We start from the raw sequence: 18,860 nt of genomic DNA, 5'->3' as shown, positions 1-18,860 counted from the left end.
CGCGAAGATGAAAAGAGTCAACACCCTAAATTTGCATCTGATTTCAGGACCGGATCCCAGAACTCCCCCATTCCTTTTTGGCATCTGGGATCACCTCTTTTCCTTTCTCTGTGGATGGTGGCCCGGGGGGGAGAGGAGGGAGATGGGGCCCGGGGGGTTGCTTCCTACATACAGCAAGCGGACATGGAAATCACCCGGGCTGGAAGGAGGTTGTGCCAGCAGAGAGTGGACCAGGTGAAGGGGGGAACAGTACCCCTCTGTGCTCTCCATAAAGGGGGAGAGCAGCTTTGTCTCCCCGCGCCTCCTGTTTTCGCAGGTGCTCTAGGAACTTGGCTGCAGGACGCCGGCCCGCCACATCTATTACCTTTTTTGGATGCCTATAATTAATCATTCATCCCTTTCTGGGCAGGGAGAATGGGAGCTTCGCCCGGCGTGGCCCCAGCCCTGGCTGCCTCCCCACCAGCCCATTCGGCCGGTTTGTTCCCTTTCAGCCCCGCTCTTCCTGCCGCTTTCTGCCCCCTCAATGGGGAAGGAGCGAAACCGGATGGCTGGCTTCAGCATGGGGAAATGACTTCAGAGCCACCTTTGTTTCTCCCCTCATTTCTTTGCCCGCACTTGGCCGTGTGTCGCTATGAAAGGGCTCGTTTGAAGCCGTCTGGGACATCCAACAAGCGGCGCGGCTTCGGCCAGGAACACTCGCATCTTTTCGGGCCGAGGGAGAGGCTGAGCCAAGCTGCCAACTTTCTGCAGCACAACTGACCATGACATCGGGCATTGTGTTCGAAATTAGCCACAGGCTTCCAAGCAAATTGTCCCTTTGGATTGTATCAGTGTAAGCCCTCTATAGTGTTTGGCTTTGGCTGCTGACTCCAGAAAGCCTCCAAGAATATTTCTTGCTCTCGTGAGGGGAGCCAAGGCTTTGAGATGGATTTTATGCACTAGAGCGTGTGATTTCACAGCTCACTGAAGTGACTTTGGTTTGTGAAAGACTAGATATTATTTTCCATGCATTTTCGACCATGTAACGTTGTTAAAGTGGGTATTTGATTGCTTATTTTGAGCTGTTTGACAAAGAAAAAACACTTCCAATTTTTTTTTCCTCCTTCATTTTCAGTGAGTTAAATCTATCGCTAAACATATATTTTGCATTAAGCTGTTTTGTGTTAAGAGAGTATAGCTCATTGCTACCAGGTGATATATTTGTACATTGCATTTGCATTTTTGTGTATTTTTTAGTTAAAGATCCCACAAAGCTACTGATATCTGCAGCAAAATATAAATATTCACGCAATAGTATTATTTGCAACTGAAACTTGAGTTCGATTTTTAAGTGTCTGTATTTTAACAAAAACAGTAATTTGAGTTTGAATTAGAAATTACTTTCAATCCACCCTTTGCACAGATACTGTGCTCATCTTTCTGCATTTCAAAAATGTATTACTGATAGGAAAACAAGAGGATAACCAAGAATTCGTCAGAGTTACCACATACATCATCCTCTTTATTAACCCCACAAGGTGTGTTAGCTCAGGTACATGGTACACACTTATCCTGGCAACAGGCATGTACTCTCTCTTCCCCATCACAGCTTAAAAGAAGGGCTTAAACTTATGTATTCCATTTTGTGTGTGTGTCCAATAGCCACAGAGGTGCAGGTGCCACAGTCCCCACAGTGGGTCCTGGCAGAGTGAAGGGGACTCAGAGCTACTCCAGTGGCCTGTATACCTGAAGCTGCTCCTCCAAAGGCAGTGGGACCCCTCGGCAGGTCTCCCTGGTGGCAGGACCCACCAAGGAGGGAGCAGAGCAGCCAGGATGTATCACAGCTTTGTGACCATCCAGAAAATGCCAGGCAATAGCTGACTTACAAACAGGAGGCAGCCGGTATCACTTCCTCCCCTGGGTGTCATTCTCCCCACAAGACTAATTTGCCTGTTTCTTTCCAATTTCTTCTCCTTCTGCCTCCTGTCTAGTAGGGTGGCCAATTCGGTCACCCACCACAAATGCCTTTTTTTTTGCTGCAATCAAGAAGGTGACTTGAACACAATGAGTAAGGCCAGCCCTGGCCCAGGTTTGCCAAGTCTGTGCCGACAGAAGAGGCTGTGTGCCATGCTTATAAGTGTGCCAGGAGCTAGCCTGCAAGCGTGAGAGTCTGAGAGGAGACCCCTGCTTTCTTTCTGAGGGTCTTTCTTTCTTTCTTTCATTCTTTCATTCTTTCATTCTTTCATTCTTTCATTCTTTTTTGGGGATTTGGGAAATGCAAAAAAAGTGGGGAGGGATGGTAGCAAGCAGGACTGAAATCTTGCAACAATAATTCAAACCTGTCAGATTTTAATGTACTTTTTTCAGGGATGAAAAACACCCTTCTAGGAGAAAAAAAAAAAAGAACAAACCAAAACAACACCAAAAAAACCACCACCACCACAAAATTCTGAAATGGAGCAGAAGTCTAAGCAGTAATTTTTCATCTTTGAGCTTGGTGCATTTTATTGAGCAGCATATGTGCTCCTGTAATTCCCCTAGGAGGAAAAAAAAGGAGAAAGAAGGCAAAATCATGTGTACCTGCCCAGAGCTCTTCTCCCACAGCAGGAGACCCCACTCCCTGTCTGGGATCCTCAGGGTGCTGCTGACAGAGAAGTGGCTCTGAAGCGGGTGTGAAACAGAGTCAGGAAAAGAGGATGAGGAAGAACCTGTAAGCTTAAGTCTTCACCTTATCCCTGGCTTCGTTTGGCAGAAGCAGGAAAAGGATCCCATTTCACCATGGGCTCTGACACCTCTTCTTCTAGCCAGGAACCACCAAAGGGAAGAGTTAGCTCCCTACAAGTTCCTCACCCACCCCAATGCCCTCCTCCTGTCAAAGGGATGTTTACCTATGTGACAGACAGTTTGTTCAGAAAAAGAGCATCTTCAGGAACTTCAGTCCCAGCAGCTTCTTTGAGAGATTCTGCTCATGTTTTCTATTGTCTGCAGAAAGCGTATTAGTTTTTTCCTCTGCACTAAACTTCTGCACAGGTTTTGGTGAGGAGCCCCAGGAGAGTATGGAATATGTTACTGTTTTCAAAACAAGCACTGAACACTGGAAGCCTGATTCCCCCAAGCATGAGGCATGCTCTCCCTCTGTCTACTCACAGTGTGAGCAAAGTTCATGGGTCTTGCTCCTTCAACCAGTAGTAAAACGATAACACAGGACAAAAAGGTAAAAAGAGTTTCTGTGGGAGTAAGCTCCAATTTACTGCCTGTCAGAGCATGAGGTATTTCTGGAAGTGTGGATGGGATAGAATCATAGAATCATTTTGTTTGGAAAAGACCTTTAAGATTGTCAAGCTAACCCAGCACTGCCAAGTCCAACACTAAACCACATCCCAAAACACCATGTCTACATATTTTTAAAATACCTCCAGGGATGGTGACTCTACCAGTTTCCTGGGCAGACAGTCCCAGTCCTTGACAGCCCTTTCAGTAAATTAATTTTTCCTAATAACTAATCTAAACCTCCCTCAGCACAACTTGAGGCCATTTCATCTTGTTCTATCATCTGTTACTTGGGAGAAGAGACCAATGACCACCTCACTACCACCTCCTGTCAAGTAGTTGCAGAGAGTGATAAGGTCTTCCCTCAGCCTCCTTTTCTCTGGGCTAAAAAAACTTAAGTCCCTCAGCTGCTCCTCATAAGACTTGTGCTCCACACCCTTCACCAACTTTGTTGCCCTTCACTGGACTTACTCCAGCAATTCAATGTCCTTGTAACGAGGGGCCCAAAACTGAACACAGGAGTTGAGGTGCAGCTTCACCACTGCCAATTACAGGGGCACAATCACTGCCCTTCTCCTGCTGGCCACACAGTCTCTGATACAGGCCAGGATGCTGTTGGCCTTGGCCACCTGGACACACTGCTGGCTCAAGTTCATCCAGCTCTCAGCAAATAACCCCAGTTCTTTTTCCTACGGACAGCTTTCCAGCCACTCTTCCCTAAGCCTGTAGAGCTGCGTCGGGTTGTTGTCACCCAAGTGCAGGACCCGGCACTTGGCCTTATTGAACCTCCTACAGTTGGCCTCAGCCCATCGATCTGTCCTGTCCAGGACCTTCTACAGGGCCTTCCTACCTTGAGCAGACGAATGCTTCTGCCCAACTTGGTGCAAACACCTGCGGATTTACTGAGGGTGCACTTGATCCCCTCGTCCCAATAATTAATAAAGCCATTAAACAGAACTGGCCCCAACAGAGAGCCCTGGGGACCAACACTTGTGACCAACTGTTTGTTTAAGCTGTCAGACGCAAGCATAGAGGAAATTCCTTCGGAACTCTCTCGTCTCAGATCATGCCCATGACACCTCCGGACACGGCTCCACTCGGGCGCTGTGACTGCGAGCGGCAGCACACGCTTTCCCCAAGCCTCACCGCTCACCACCCCTCCACCAGCCCGCGGCAGGAGCGCCTTCTGCACGGGGAGAAGGCGATATAAGGAGAGCCCTGACTGCACCCCTGGACCCCGGACACAGGGGAGCCCAAAGCCCAGCAACGGAGATCGCAGCGACAGCTCCTGCAGGGTGAAGCGCGACCCTCACCCCCTCACCCCCCCACCCCCCAGCACCTCGCCGGCCCGCCTGGCGCCGCACTCGCTGTGCGTCGCAGCCAATAGGCGCCCGCTCCCGGCCGCGCCCGCTCTCCCATTGGCCAGCGCCGCCTGGGTGCGGGCGAGGCGGATTTAAAGGGCCCGCAGCCCCGGTCTCCCGGGCCGGGAGGGCTTCGGAATGCCGTCGGGAACGGAAAGCTGCCCCGGCTGCCCGGTGTCGGCTTCGCCTTGTTGTCCCGAGGTTGTAGCTCTGCAGCGCTTCGCCTGCGCTCACCCTTCAACCGGAATCCTCGTCACAAGCAGAAACTCCCACCCCCCCACCCCAGCCGCTATCTGTACATCCCGTCCTTCCTTTGTCAGTGGCTGGCTCAGCGATCTTAGCTCTGCTATATTTAATAATTATAAAATAAACATTGATATTAATTAACTTCTGAAGGTGCAATGCTTCGTTTTTGTCAGCTTCCAAGCATTCCAGAATCAAATTTCGCGTTCGGCAGGCAAAGCGTGCGGGTAACTCGGCTGTGACCCGCCCGAGGAAGGTGGCGGGGAGAACGGGGTGGCATTCTGCATTGAAATTCCCGAAGCTAAATAAAGATAGTATCAGAGTCCCGAAGAGAAAGGGTGCATCCTGCAAGACCAGCTCGGAAACCAAATAAATCAGGGTGTTGTCCCTGCTGCTGGCACAGCCAACATTTGTGAAAAAGAAGCGGTGACTTTGTCTGATGCAGTGAATGAAACTCAAAGGCTAGTCCAGATGGTTATTGTACAACTTGGGTGGTGGCAGGATCTCAGATGCAGGTTGGGCAGCTTGAACAACTTTCAGGGAAAGGCTTGCCAAGCATTCACCGCCTGCCTGGGCACTTACCGGCACCATTGATATGGGCAGGACATCGCCGGACGCCCGGAAAGCTCCATGCGCTTTCAGAGTTGTGCACACATTACAGTACTTCTAGGAATAAAAAGTCTTTGGAGTTGATCTGGAGGCTTTTGCTGCAGTAGAAGTAAAAGACTCCAGGAACACAGCCTCTGAAGGGAAAATGAAAGGCAGCTCTTCAAAGCCCGACATACTGGAAGCCTCTTTTTTGCCATCATGCTCCTGCTCAGGTCATGTCACAGCCGTTTCTGCATCAACAGCCGCTGTTTGTTACAGCTCTCACTCCTCTGCTTCTGCAATGGAATTACGAGTGCTTTTTGTTATGAGAACATTACCAACATTTGCTAGTAAGAATAGCAGCAAGGTGGGTTTTTGCATACTTCATATGCAGGGGTTCCAAAGTCCTTTTAAAGTTGGTATAACTTTTTTTTTTTTTTTTTTTTTTTTTTTTTTTTTTTTTTCTGTATATCTACAAATGCGGCAGTAAGAGGAAGCACTTAAAGAAGACATATGAAAAGGCTTGGCCAGGGATAGCCATCAGTCCCCCGTTCCATGCTAAGAACAAAAAGCTGCTGGGCGTCCTGGGAGAAGTTCAAAACCAAAATTAATCTTTAAACATAAGATAAATAGATAGGATAGGATAAATATTATTATTTTTATTTATTTATTTTTGACTGCTAATGCTAGCAATTCTGCTACTGTGTACATGCTTCATTGTAAACTCGTTTAGTTTGATCAGAACTAGAAGTATGTGGACCAACTTTTTTTTTTTTTTTTTTTTTTTTTTTTGGCACAAAGCTTGATACTGATTTTTTGTGGCTATCTCCCAAATCACCAACATCCACACTGTTTCTTGTTGACCTTTAACCTGAGTAATTTCTAATGGAAAATGAGAAAACAATGTGAAACCTAAGCCAGCTTTCCCAAGGCTAGCTCTGACTCTCTGTTTGATCCAAAGTAATGCAATAAGTCTCACATTGTGGCACAGTACAGAGAAAATGCCAAGAAAGTTATATAAATGCCTGGATGGATGGATGGATAACTTCATGTGCCATTACTGATTTATTAAACAGCATTCAACATTTGGGGGCTGTGGGAGTTCTGAAGGCTTTACTGCAACGCAAATCACTTCTTAGACAAAACTGGCAGGCTTCTTTCCTGTTCCTTTAATTAGAGCATTAATCTCACTCCCTACCAGTTCTCCTTAGAGTGGCCCTTAGAAACTACCAGGACAAAATCCTTTACTCTCACAGAGTCAGATTCTTGTTTTAAGAGCTGCGTCCACACAGCCTTTTCCTTGCCTATGGTAAGATTACAGGGTGCAGCAGGCCACGATGGTTTTATAAAATAAATAAAGTGACTTTTGTCAAAACCAGCGTGAGGGAACCTGGCAATGTAAATTAATTAAGTAAAATGCCTCACAGGAGTCACACACCTACTTGCAAAGGAGGCAGCTGAAATGGAATAAAAATTTAAAAAGCATCTTTGCAACATTTTAGAGATGCTGATTTTTAGGGGACTATCTATATTAAAAAAAAAAAAAAAAAAAAAAGAAAGACCCTCTTCTGTTTGTGCTTGATGTAGACAAAAATTTATGGCCCTCTGGGTCACATGGCTTTGTCCTTTCTAGAAGTGGTTAATAAATCACAGTGATTTCACTCGAATCAGTTTACACCAGTCTCACTGTAGCTACCCTGAAAAAACAACGAAATGGAGAAATGGAGGAAAAAAATCTATATGAAGCAAATAAAGTGTTTGATTCTGAACTGAAGGCTTGCAAGTAAAGAGAAAAGAAGGAAAGAAATGAAGATATGAAGCTCAGATTACCTTTTACTCCTCAAGATTTTTAGACTTATGGAAGGAGATTACAAAACCCTTATATTGAGCCATGACATTTTTTATGCTAGCATATATTGGGATTTTTTAATAAAACTTCCACTGGGAATATAGAGAGGTCAAAAATTATTTCAAGCAGATTTTTAATCTTAGATAATGCTCAAAACTTGGCGGTTTTGTGCAGTAGCCTCTGAATTCTGGTTATCTGGGTCTCAGAGTTGCATTTTTCAAGTGACTCAAATGCTATTGTGATAAAAATGACCTTCTACTTTCTTTCAGTGGTTTTACCATAAATTAAAAAGTACTGCCCTAGAGCAGCTCCTTAAGGCAGAAAACTCCACAGGGCCTCCTGGTGGACCCTCTCCTGGGTGTACTTCTTTCTCTCTATTGGTTCTGCCAAAGGCAACCATAAAAACTTTTACTTGGTGGCACAGAGAAAGAGAAAGCCTGAAGTAAACTTAAACACAGCAAGGAACCGGGATTTAAAGAGAGCTCAGCTGCCTACATGGAAAATGTAGCTACATAGAGGGGTCATCTTTAACTTGTCACACATGAGGCCATCTCTTGCAGGCTGTGTGTTGAAGCAGGAAACAATCTGTCTGGTATCCTGAGCTTGGGCAGATGAGAAAACATAGGGCAAGAGCTTGTGCTCAGCACAGTAGATGCAGAGAAGCCAGTTCAGAGAGCAGAGGACAGATAGATTTGCAGAAAATGTGCTACAGCCTTTGCTATCAGCCACCATCAGCTGATGGCTTCCTGGACTGAGGTATCACACTCTTGTGGACCTGCCCTGAGTATTGAAATCTGGATCTGGCATCTGCCACATCAGGAAAATATCTTGTATGTAGCTCATTGTAAAAAGCCTGCATTGAATGTAGTTTAGGGGAGGTCTGTGTGAGGAGGACAAGGAGGCTCCTCAAGTCCATCTGAGAATGTGTATAGAGAAATTTCACTGGAGCAGCAAAAATTTCTGTTTGGTTTTGTCTAACCCTCTCTATAGCCTTCACTTTTTTCAGTAATAGCATTTTCCCTTCATCCATGAAGGACCTCATTGAGGTTTGAGGAGGCCTTAACTGCAGCAAGGTGACCATGTACATTGTACATGCCACCAGAACACAGTTGCTGCTTGACTCTGTTGTGACTATCAAAGCCAAGTTCAGAACCTGAGGATGCTTTTCTAGGGTCAGAGAGAAAATTAATCCTTATGGGACAGAGAAATGGACTTGTCTAGCCTGCAGAAAGAAAGCCTAAGTAGAGACTAATAGTAGTTTTGTGATGCTTGCCTGGAGGCTACAGAAAAGATGGAGCCAGACTTGCCTCAGAAGCATACAGCAAAAGGACAAGAGACAGTGAACTAAAATAAGCAAAACTCCAAGCACCCTGACATCACTTCATAGTTAATCGTGTTTAGTGCAAGAGTTTGGACTAAAGACCTTCCAAGTTCTCTTCCCACCTCCATTTTCAATGATTCCATGACTACAAATGACAATCCTCTAAACCTTTATTGGTTAGCAGTTAAATTCTGCTGTGACACATGATGGATTTTAACTTTTCCAAACATGTGAGGTGTTTGTTTTTTCTTTTTTAAAAAGTAACCGCTATTACATTTTCTCACTGTCCTCACCTTTCCAAGACAGGACCTCAAAAACTGCACGACAACTTAAGAAGATCTATTTTAATACAATGAAAACTAATCACAGTGAAGAAATGCCCTAAACCACCACACACTTTGAAATACTTATAACTCGTGTCTGTCACTCATCTAATAATGTGTAGTTGCAACTCCTGCTCAGCAGCTATGGAATATCACCACTACCAGTAGAAATAAGTAAGGCTCTGTTTATATGTGTTTTTCACTATATCTGTCTATTTCTTCTGTGATAGAAAAGCCCTATGCAGCTTTCTGGGAAAGGAACCCCAGACTGCTGGGGAATTTGTGTGCCTTTCAGTTGGTCACCCTACAGGAATCTGTACCAAGTTTTTTTATGCTTCTGGCAAAATAATGAATTTCTTGAATTCATAATTCAGTAACTATGAATTAGAGCCATCTTCTGGGGAAAAAGATAATTAAAATAAGCAATAGAAAATCAAAAAGCCTGGCTCTCTGAATGGAATATAGTTGAAAAAAAATTCTACACAGGCTTCCAAATTCAAGCAAACTAAAGACATCTTCCAGATACTTGGTCTTTTTTCCAAAGAAATTTCCTGAGAGACATACGTAAGATCAATGAAACAATAACACAGTAATAACACAATTGATCCGGCTGCAGTAATGAAATTGTAAGTAGAAAGACAGCAGGCAGAAGACCTCAGACTTTCACTTGAAACAAAATATTCAGCCTTATTTAGCCTGGGTTGTTGTTTTGGGTTTTTTTTCTTATGTCAGGTTTTTGAGTGGAAAAGTAGCCCCACTTGTCAATCAGCTAACTTGCAGTGCTAATAGATTCTGGTGTTTAGGGGGTCAGCACGGAATTTAATTTAGCAACTTACAATACGCCCACATGCCCAGAAAATGTGGACAGCTTGATAGGGTTCACTGAGCCAAAGAAGTAAGACCAAAACAGTGCATTAATGTATAGGGGAAGAATAGTTGCAATCAGTTCCCTTGTGAATTGGACAGAGAACTTGGAGATGAAGCAATTATCAGCCATCGGGGATTAATAGTAAAGTGTGAATGCCAAGCTGTATATGTTAGGGGCAGAATATGTTGCCTATAGAAAACAACAAAGAGCGTTTCTTACTATTAAGTGAGATTAAACGTAATGGCCTGATTTAATCACAAAGGCAGAATTAAATTCAGATGGCAACTTCAAAGTGGACACATGCACAGAGCCTACTGCATACATTTACATATAGCTGGCATAGCTTGGCTTGCATCACAATGGGAGAAAGTTTCTTTGGCCACTTAAACAATTTTCTATTCTTGGCTTTTTTGTTAACATTCACTGTATTTAGCCCTAAATTGCTTTTAGTTAATAAGATGGAGCTAAGAGTTATATTTATTCATGGAAGCTGTACTTTTTAATTCTTTCAAGTAAAAAAAAAAAAAAATAAACCACCACACAAAAAAACAACAAAACAAACAAAAAAAATCCCCACAGCAAAGGGTCAGCAAGAACAGAAAGGCTGTAATCAGATCGCAACAAAAAGCTGCTGTCCCAACATACCCGTTTTCACCAGCCCGTGGATGTCTTGCAGGATGTGACACCTGACAGTATGTGTGCTTCCCTCCTTCCCTCCTCCCAGGGCTCCCACACCAGGGTCTCACTGTCCCAGCAAGGTTTCTTTCACAAAGCCATCAGCGGAGGCACCACAGAGAACATGTGGGGCCACCATTCCCCAGCCCCAGGTTTTCTTCTTCTCCCAGAAACCAGCAACTGAAGGCCATGCAGCAGGGGCCTAACGCTGTCAGTGCTCAGCCTGCTCTGCTCATTGAGTTAAGAAGCTTCTGCCGGACTTCCCTCACCATCCAATGATTCCTGTGGAAGTCTCCATTTCCCAACCAGCCAAGAGCAGTAGGACCTGCTGGATCTAGTGCCCCAGAGTAACAGCCCCGCCTGCTCGGGGTTGATCTCAGTTTGGCTGGGATGAAGATCAAGAGAGAGCAAATTACAGAATAATGGAATGAGTTGGGTTGGAATGGACCTTGAACTCTTCCTGAGAGGGGGCATCGGCAACTTCCCTGGGCAGCCTGTGCCTGTGTCTCACTACTCTCAGGCTAGAGAATTTCTTCCTAATATATGATGTAAATCTACCCTCTTTCAGCTTAAAAACTCTATCACTACATGCTCTTCTAAAAAGTCCCTCCTCAGCTTTCCTGTAGGCCCTCTTCAGGCACTGGAAGGCCTAAGGTCTCCACCGAGCATTTGATGCAACACTTAAGGCTCAGATGAGATTCTCCATCTTGAAAACACTCTCATTTTACAGTTTTTGCACAGCTTGATTTCCCTGGTTCATGCCAGGCACCCTCAGCTTGGACTCATTGCTACTCTTCCACTGTGAAGTAACGTGCCCAGATTTACTGCGGGAGGTAACTGCAGTGGAGCCAAATTTCTATAAATTCCCATCCTATTTTATTTCACAGTCACTGTCTGGAAAGCATGCTCAGACTTTGGTCTGAACCTGAAACATGGGTATAAGCCTTCCTGTGCATAGAAAGCTACCCCCCGACTGGCTGGCAGAGCAGCATGTTGTAACGTTACATGGCTTGTGATACCAACAGGTACTGAATGTTGGACTAAATGACTGGAAAACCAACAGCTCTTTAGGGTTGGATCATGTTGGCATATAACACTAACAGCACCCTCAGTAGAAGGAAGCTGGAGGAAAAGGACCAGGAGCCACTGAGTCATGCTCAACAAAAGTGAGAGAGATGAGGTAACTCCCAAACCTAAAACACAAAACACTAGTGCTCCATGCCAACCCAATGCAGCTCACAGGAGGAGATGCAGCAGCTTGGCAGAAGTGCTCATGCAGGCTCAAACTAGCCTCACATGGGATGAATCTTCAGGAGGACACTCTAAAACTTCGAAGGTCCCCTCAAGCAGGTTGTTCTCTCAGCAGAAGCCATCCAAGGCCATACTCACAGCACAGAACCCAGAGTTCAGCTCCATCTCAAAACTGCTGAGAGAGGCCACCATACTGTGCCCACTTGCTACCCAGGCTCAGAGATTCCCTTCACAGGGGATGTGAACTGAGAAAGTAATGGAGAAAATCTCTTCCATCAGTACACAGCAGTATCAGTGATATTGATGGCTAAGGACTGGATAACCATGGACACAATCAACCCTATCAGGTTGACTCCACTAGAGCCTGGTCCTCAAAAATCTCTTGTACTTCTGTTCCTTTGAAGACCCTGCCTGATCCCTTCCCCATGTCTTTAGTTGCATTTAGGGCTTGGGTCACGCAGATTCCTGCTTCTCAGTGCTCTCACCCACAGAGCCCCACAGCAGCTGCTGAGCCAGAGCAAAATGCAGCCAGCAAAAACCTTCAGTCTGACACTCCAAAGACTGTCTGTCAGTAAAAGGAAATGGGACACAGAAGACCAGGAGGGAGAAGATATCTCAGCCACACCTATTTTTTCCCCGCCAGCTGTGGGCGGTGGTGCACTGCTGGCACAACAGTGGTGTTGCTGGCACAACAAGCATCAAGAAAAGCATGCTGCTCCTAAGAGTTGCCTGGCAGAGACACAACCACTTCCCGCACTGATTAGCACCCCACTTAGTACAACCCACTCCCAGCTCTAACCCCACAAAGATGGTCATGTTAAGGAGGCACCTATTGCTGGTGAGATCCTGGTCATGGCAGAAGAAGGCAAAGCCACACAGAAGGCAGATGACCATCTCCCATCCTCCCATACTGCATGGCCCCTCTCCAGGCGTTAGGCGTAGTTGGGGGGCAACAGCATCCTCCTGTCGCTGCTAGGTTCCTTGCAATGCCACAGTTCACTCAGTGGTTTTTACAAGGTCTGTTCTGGTATTTCTTCTGGAAACAGGAGAAAACGCCCTGGTGCCTTTGAAACAAACTGCCTGGGAGGGGACACCTAAAATCCCTGAGCCTCCTTCTTTAAGCCTTTCAGATAAAATTTGGCAAGGGCATACTTAACATAGGGGAAAAACGGTGTCTAAAATTCTGGCTGGTGGATGAAGACTTCTTTTTTTCCCTTCTTCTTTTCCAGACACCAAGATCCCAAGGTGGTAACTGTTGAGGTATGGATGTTTGCTATACATCCATGAAGACTCTCTAGCAGCTAGTTGTCTGCCTGGACACCCACTCCCCAGCATAAGCAGCAGAACCCCCTGCCTCCCATTCCAGAGCTACTTTCATGTCACTGGGATGGGAATCTCTGCTTCAAAGGAGCTGAGAGGTTTCAGACCCGCCGCTGATCATGAAGAAACAGCTTTCTCTCCTTGCTCCTTTAACCTTGGCACGATGATGGCTCTAAGGACACAGCTGAAATCCTCTCATGACGAAAAGAGGAAGGCCAATTTCCTGGAACAAAAGCCTGAAGTACTAGTGTGACAGGTCAGTAAACATGATCATCTCCTGCTCCGGGTGAGAGCATTGAAGAGGGATCCTGCTAAGTAGGAACAGAATACGGGACAAGGTCTTAACCTCCGCCTGCGCCTTCGGACACTGAGATCTGCACATAAAGCATCTCGAGTGCTGGAGGGGGGGATGCTGAGAGCGGGAGGTGTTGGGCCAGGGGCTTCAGCACGTTTCTCAGGCAACTGCTGGGGGAATGTCACAGCTATAGCAACTGGCTCTCCAGCAGTCCAGAGGGGAGCGGGGCCAGCGACAGCACAGCCATTGTAGCCCAAAGTGAAAGGTCAGGCCGTTCCATTTTTCACTGGTCAGCTGTAAATTTCTGAGGAGTGTTGGCCATGATTTATGTGGTTGTGCCAATACCTGCCTTCTGTATGGTACCTTGGCAATGCACAGCTAAATGCAGTCCTGCTGTCACCTCCACGGCTTCCCACCTCGGCTCCTCCAGTCCTTCCACTGCTGCCTCAGGCCTTTGCTGGGCAGTCACAAGGTCTCCTCCCCACACAGCAACTTCCCTCAGCTGGGATTGTGGAGGCTGATGAGTCACCACACCTGCTTTTAACTGTCCAAAAATTAACTACCTGGTCCCAATCAGCTGTCCTGTATCTTTTTTGCACTTACAGGAGGTGCAGGGACACCCACCCTTACCTGCATCTGCATGAGGGGACACAGGATCCCTGAAGAATGTCAGGTAATCCTGCCCTGTGTTTTCTTCCCACCCTGGGAAGTCTTTGTTTTATTTTGGTCCACTGAGGCTGGGTTGTGAGGGATGGAAGAATCCAAGAAAAAAGCATCCCACCATTGAGTTGCTGATTTGATTTCAAGGTCTCTTTCTTGTGCTGGTGCTGTTGGATTCTGGAGTAGTTTTGGTGACTGGGAAAACAGTCCCATAACACCTTCCTCAACCCAAAACAGCAATTCCCTCCTCCCTAAATAAACCCTGACTGCAAACAACCTGCTGGGCTTCAGGTGCAGCAGCCAGGCAGGGCTTCGCACTTTGTCACAAGTCAGTTTCAAGGCTAGGGCAAAATTCCCTCCTACACAACCTCAAATTTAAGATAGACCAGACTTTGAGGGAGAATTGAATCTAGGGTGTGCCTGTGTCCCCATTTGGGCTAACCTGATGCGTACTTTTGTGTCTGGTGGAGGTTTCTTTCTCTTTTCCTTTTCCCTCTGTTATACAGAATTGGTGCTGATTAGCCATGTCAGAGAGCTCCTGTAAGGACTGGTACCAGCACCACTTCTCAGACATGGGGAAGCAGGGGAATACTCTGATATTTACAGTTTTGAGTAGCAGCATCTCCAGGACAAGTAAAGGTGTCCCACAGACAGTCACACTTCCCACCACAGCTTTACAAAGTGGAATGAGCTGCTGTAATGAATTCATGCTGCCAGAAAGGCATGCAAAAAGATAATGTTTGTATCCTGCAAGCAAATAAAATTCACATCTATTCACAGTAATGAAGTGTGCAGTGCAGAGTCTGGGCATGGACCTGATTGTCCACCCATTTGTCTGGTATAGATATACCAGATATACCAAGGTTCCACTTGGAAGAAATCCTCAGATTTGGTTAACAAGATGGAAAGTCAGCAGCAAGGTTTTGCAGCATCCTGCTTTCTGCAACTGTCAAAAATAAGTTGCATGGGTTTTCTTTCTTTTTAACCAAGAATTTTTAACCAAGAAATATTCTGCTGGCTCATTAAATACTGCCACTGATTCAACAAGCTTTGGATCAGGTTCATAATCATGCAGACAGTAACTGCACTGAAACTGGGGATATTTAATTTTCCCCAGAGGTTCTGCTATATGATGGATGAGTTTTATTTATCACTGTCAAACATGCAAGTATGCCTTTAAATTATCCCAAGGACATGAATATGCAGCAGAGAGAAGGGCACTGGAATATGGAATGTATAGAGGTGATCAAAGGAAAACAACGGCACTTAGAAGTTTAAAAGGGATATTCTAGCCTTCATTAAGAAATCACTTTCAAATTATTTGAAAAACACTATGAATACTCATGAGACTAAAAAGATTTAGAGCACAATGTTCAAAGGACTCTGTACAAGCTATTTGTGTAAATGATTTCTTCTAGTTCTTTGTCTGAGCATCTCTAATCTTGCCTGTTTGGAAACTTGGGATTACGAATTCGATTATTTCAAGGGGAGGAATTATTTTTTTAAAAAAGAATACACTGAATCCCACTTATATATTATACTTTACCCTGAAGGACAGTGATAGTCAACACAAGCTAGGTTCACGCCTCAGTTTTATTGCTAATATCAGGAGCCTAAATTTTCAAACCTAGAGCAATGAAGGAACAGAGAAGAAAACAGTGCTCTTCAGGAGGGGGCAGGTGAATAAAGGAGTCAGAGTAGGAGGTTTTCAGACTGGTACCTCCTCAGCAATGTGTCCTGTCTTCCCATTTCATACACTCTCCTGAACAAGCACCCTTCAAGCTAAATTAATCCCTTTCCTGGAGCCACTTGGTTTATTAAACCCTGGCCTTTGTGCTCTGTGGTCTACACATCTTTCTGAAACTAGGTGGTTAAAAGGCTCCTCTCTTTCCCCTCATTGCAGGGTCTCCCAGTTGCTGGCAGAAAACAAAAATCCTGCCCACATGCTCCTGTGGAGGCACTCACAAACCTTGGCCAACCCAGCACAGCACCCACCCTGAGCACCTCCCCAGGGCATCCCACCCTTGCCCTCACAAAATCAGCAAGATGTTCAGTGACCACTACTGACCAGACTTCATTTTACTTTTTTCTGAAGCGTTGCTTGGACTCTTCCAGCTGCTGTTTGTTGTGGTTAAGTCATTAACCCTGAGAAATCCAGCCTACCTGCATTAACAGGAACCAGTCATCAGGTGTGGAGCAGCAGAAATGGCAGCAGTGAAGGCTCAGGCACTAGCTCCCTATACTGCTCCCAAATGTTTTACCTCTGCCTGGAAGTGAGGACTGATGCTCACAGTCACCAGCAGCCCAGCCTTGCCCTCCCATCTGCTGTTCTTATTTATGAAGGCAAATATAGTGTCAGATAAAAAAAAAAAAAAAAAAAAAAAAAAAAAAAAAGGCACCATTAAAAAAAAAAAAAGGAGAGAAAAGCTCACACAGACACTATTTTTTAATGACTGCATCATTAAGCAGTAGCCAATCTCCATTTCATGCATGTTCATTAACCCACAGCCGTGCTCCCTTTCCCATATGGCTTTGTTTCTGTACGTACAGTGAGAGGGAGGGGGTGGGAGCAGGGAAAAGATCAGGGAAGGGGGGGTCAAGATCTTGATGATTTCATATCGTCATAGGTTATTGCTGGTGCCTTGCCAAAGCCGTCAAGCCGAACCATCTGGGTTTGGGAAGGTTCTGCACTTCCCAGGGCTGGGCTCCATATGGGCGGCGCGGCGGGCGTCCCTGCCCTCTCCTGGCCCGCTGTGAATCACACTGATTGTTATTCAGGTGGGATGGCCCGGTCATGAACTGCACTAATCAAAAAACAAACTGCACCAAAACACTGAGGCTCACACACTGGCTCGGGCCTCCCTCTGACCTCTGTTAACCAGCCACTTCCAATGGATGTAATGCAGGTTGTTCTTCTGGATTTTTGCACCTTCCACAGTTACCAGACATCTGTGTAAATCCCCACCCCCTCGTGTTGGGCATCAGGGTCAGTAATGTTCAACAATTCAACGTGGGAAGTCTCACTGAGGAAGTACCAGGCCATAAATTTCCTCCAACAAGAGCCACCTATCAAGCTAAGCCTTGTTAAGAAGCTTCCCAGATATTAATCACAATAAAGGCCGCCGCTCCTGTACCGTTGTGTCGAGAGAATGAAACAGTCAGAGGCTGCAGAAAAAGATTTCTCACTTCTTTACCCTTTAATATCGGAGCACTCATCGTGTCACAGGCAACGCCGGTGAGCCGGCGAGAAAACACCTCTTTGCTTTAAGCTCATAAGGCTGTAGAAAGCCAGCACGACTCACACTCTGGTGTTTTCCATGGGCCAGCAGCCTCATCTGCACCAGTGCACACCATAAAAAGTTCCCTTTGCACCTCCTGGCTCTGTAATCGGATAACATCAGCATGCGATTACACCCCAAAGTCAGGTTTATTTGCCACGGCTTACAGGCTGCCACGGTCACCACTGCATCCTCAGCACTGCAGTTGCAACGTCAGCAGCTCCTTGGTGTTTTTGTGTGTGTCTCTGTGTGTGTGTTTGTGTGTGTATTTACTTGTGGATGTGGCTGTGTGCGTGTGCATCTGCCAGCACGAAGGAATCGTGCTGGTCTCCATCCACCACAGCTGAGGACAACATTTAAGGTCTGTGCTGGTGCTGGCTCACATCTGAACAAGGCTTTGTCCTCACATTTACAGTCCCACCCAAAAAAGCATGCCCCAGCATTTGTTGTATTTGTTCCCATCTCAGGATTCAAAAGGGAATTAAAGCACCTTCATTGCCAGAGATTATGCTGCTTTGGGAATGTAAATTCTGATGGCTGGCTTCCTTTATTCTTAAATGAGAGGGTATATCAGGACTGGAAGAGACCATGAAAATATAGCAAAGCATTTAAGGGCTTGGAGACCCATTGTGTTTTGTTAATTTTTATTATTTAAAAAATAACCAGTGTGGTTTGAGGACTAGAGGACCACTCAGAAGTAGGCAGACTCCTGCCTGCCTGCTACAACTGAAGAAAAGAGGTAGCTGGAGTGGCAGAGAATAGGGCAACGTGCAAGCAAAACCCGGTGTTTGCCTGAAAAGAAATGACCCAAGCCTAGCTCTCTTCCAGATAAAGCCATGGTCCTTCAAAGACCCACATGTGTGCTCTGCTTGTGTGGAGTGAACAGCCGGCCCATTGATTTCAGAGGCAGTAGGCACACTGTGCAAAGTCAGAGCAGCCCCTAACCTTTGCACAACTGTAGCCTAAAATGAATTTATGCTCTTTTAATGGAGATAAAGACAGAAGGGGAGAACATAACTCAGGGAGACAGTTCTGCTCCATCGTTCCCTCCTCAGTTAAGAGCAAATTCTTTCCCTTGGAAAAAATCAGTGAAAGCTCAGGCCCTTGAAGCACTTGTGGTAAGAGCCTCATCCCTTTCCTTGGACAGAGAGCAGCTGGCTGGGTGAGGAGGAGCCTCGCCAGATTAAGGAGAAGATGCCACAATGCTCACAGAGCAGATCCAATCTTCAAAGGAGAAGATGTAAGCACTATCGTCTTCTGGCATTTTTGTTAGGGAAGGGAGGTTTTGCAATATCCACAGATCCGTGTGTACAACACGCACCCACCAGGCTCTCAGCACAGGTGCAGGCAAACTGGGGATCATCCAAACTTATTTTCAGGTTTTAGTGTGAGCACGAGCAGTGGTTTGGTCTGCTCAGCCCATCCCCTGCCCCAGGAGGAAAATATTTAGGAAACCGCTCGATCTGCTGGGGTGGGAAAGGAGACACACACATGTGCCTCTGGCCATGCCAAGCTTTCTGGGGCACCTCAGAGGGATGGAGAACACTCCAGTTCCCATCACAGCCGAGAAGCAGTATGT

This window comes from Heliangelus exortis, chromosome 1, assembly GCF_036169615.1.
Source record: "Heliangelus exortis chromosome 1, bHelExo1.hap1, whole genome shotgun sequence".
Lineage (NCBI taxonomy): Eukaryota > Metazoa > Chordata > Aves > Apodiformes > Trochilidae > Heliangelus > Heliangelus exortis.
The sequence above is the reverse complement of the archived record's forward strand: the minus strand, read 5'-3'. Positions refer to the sequence as shown.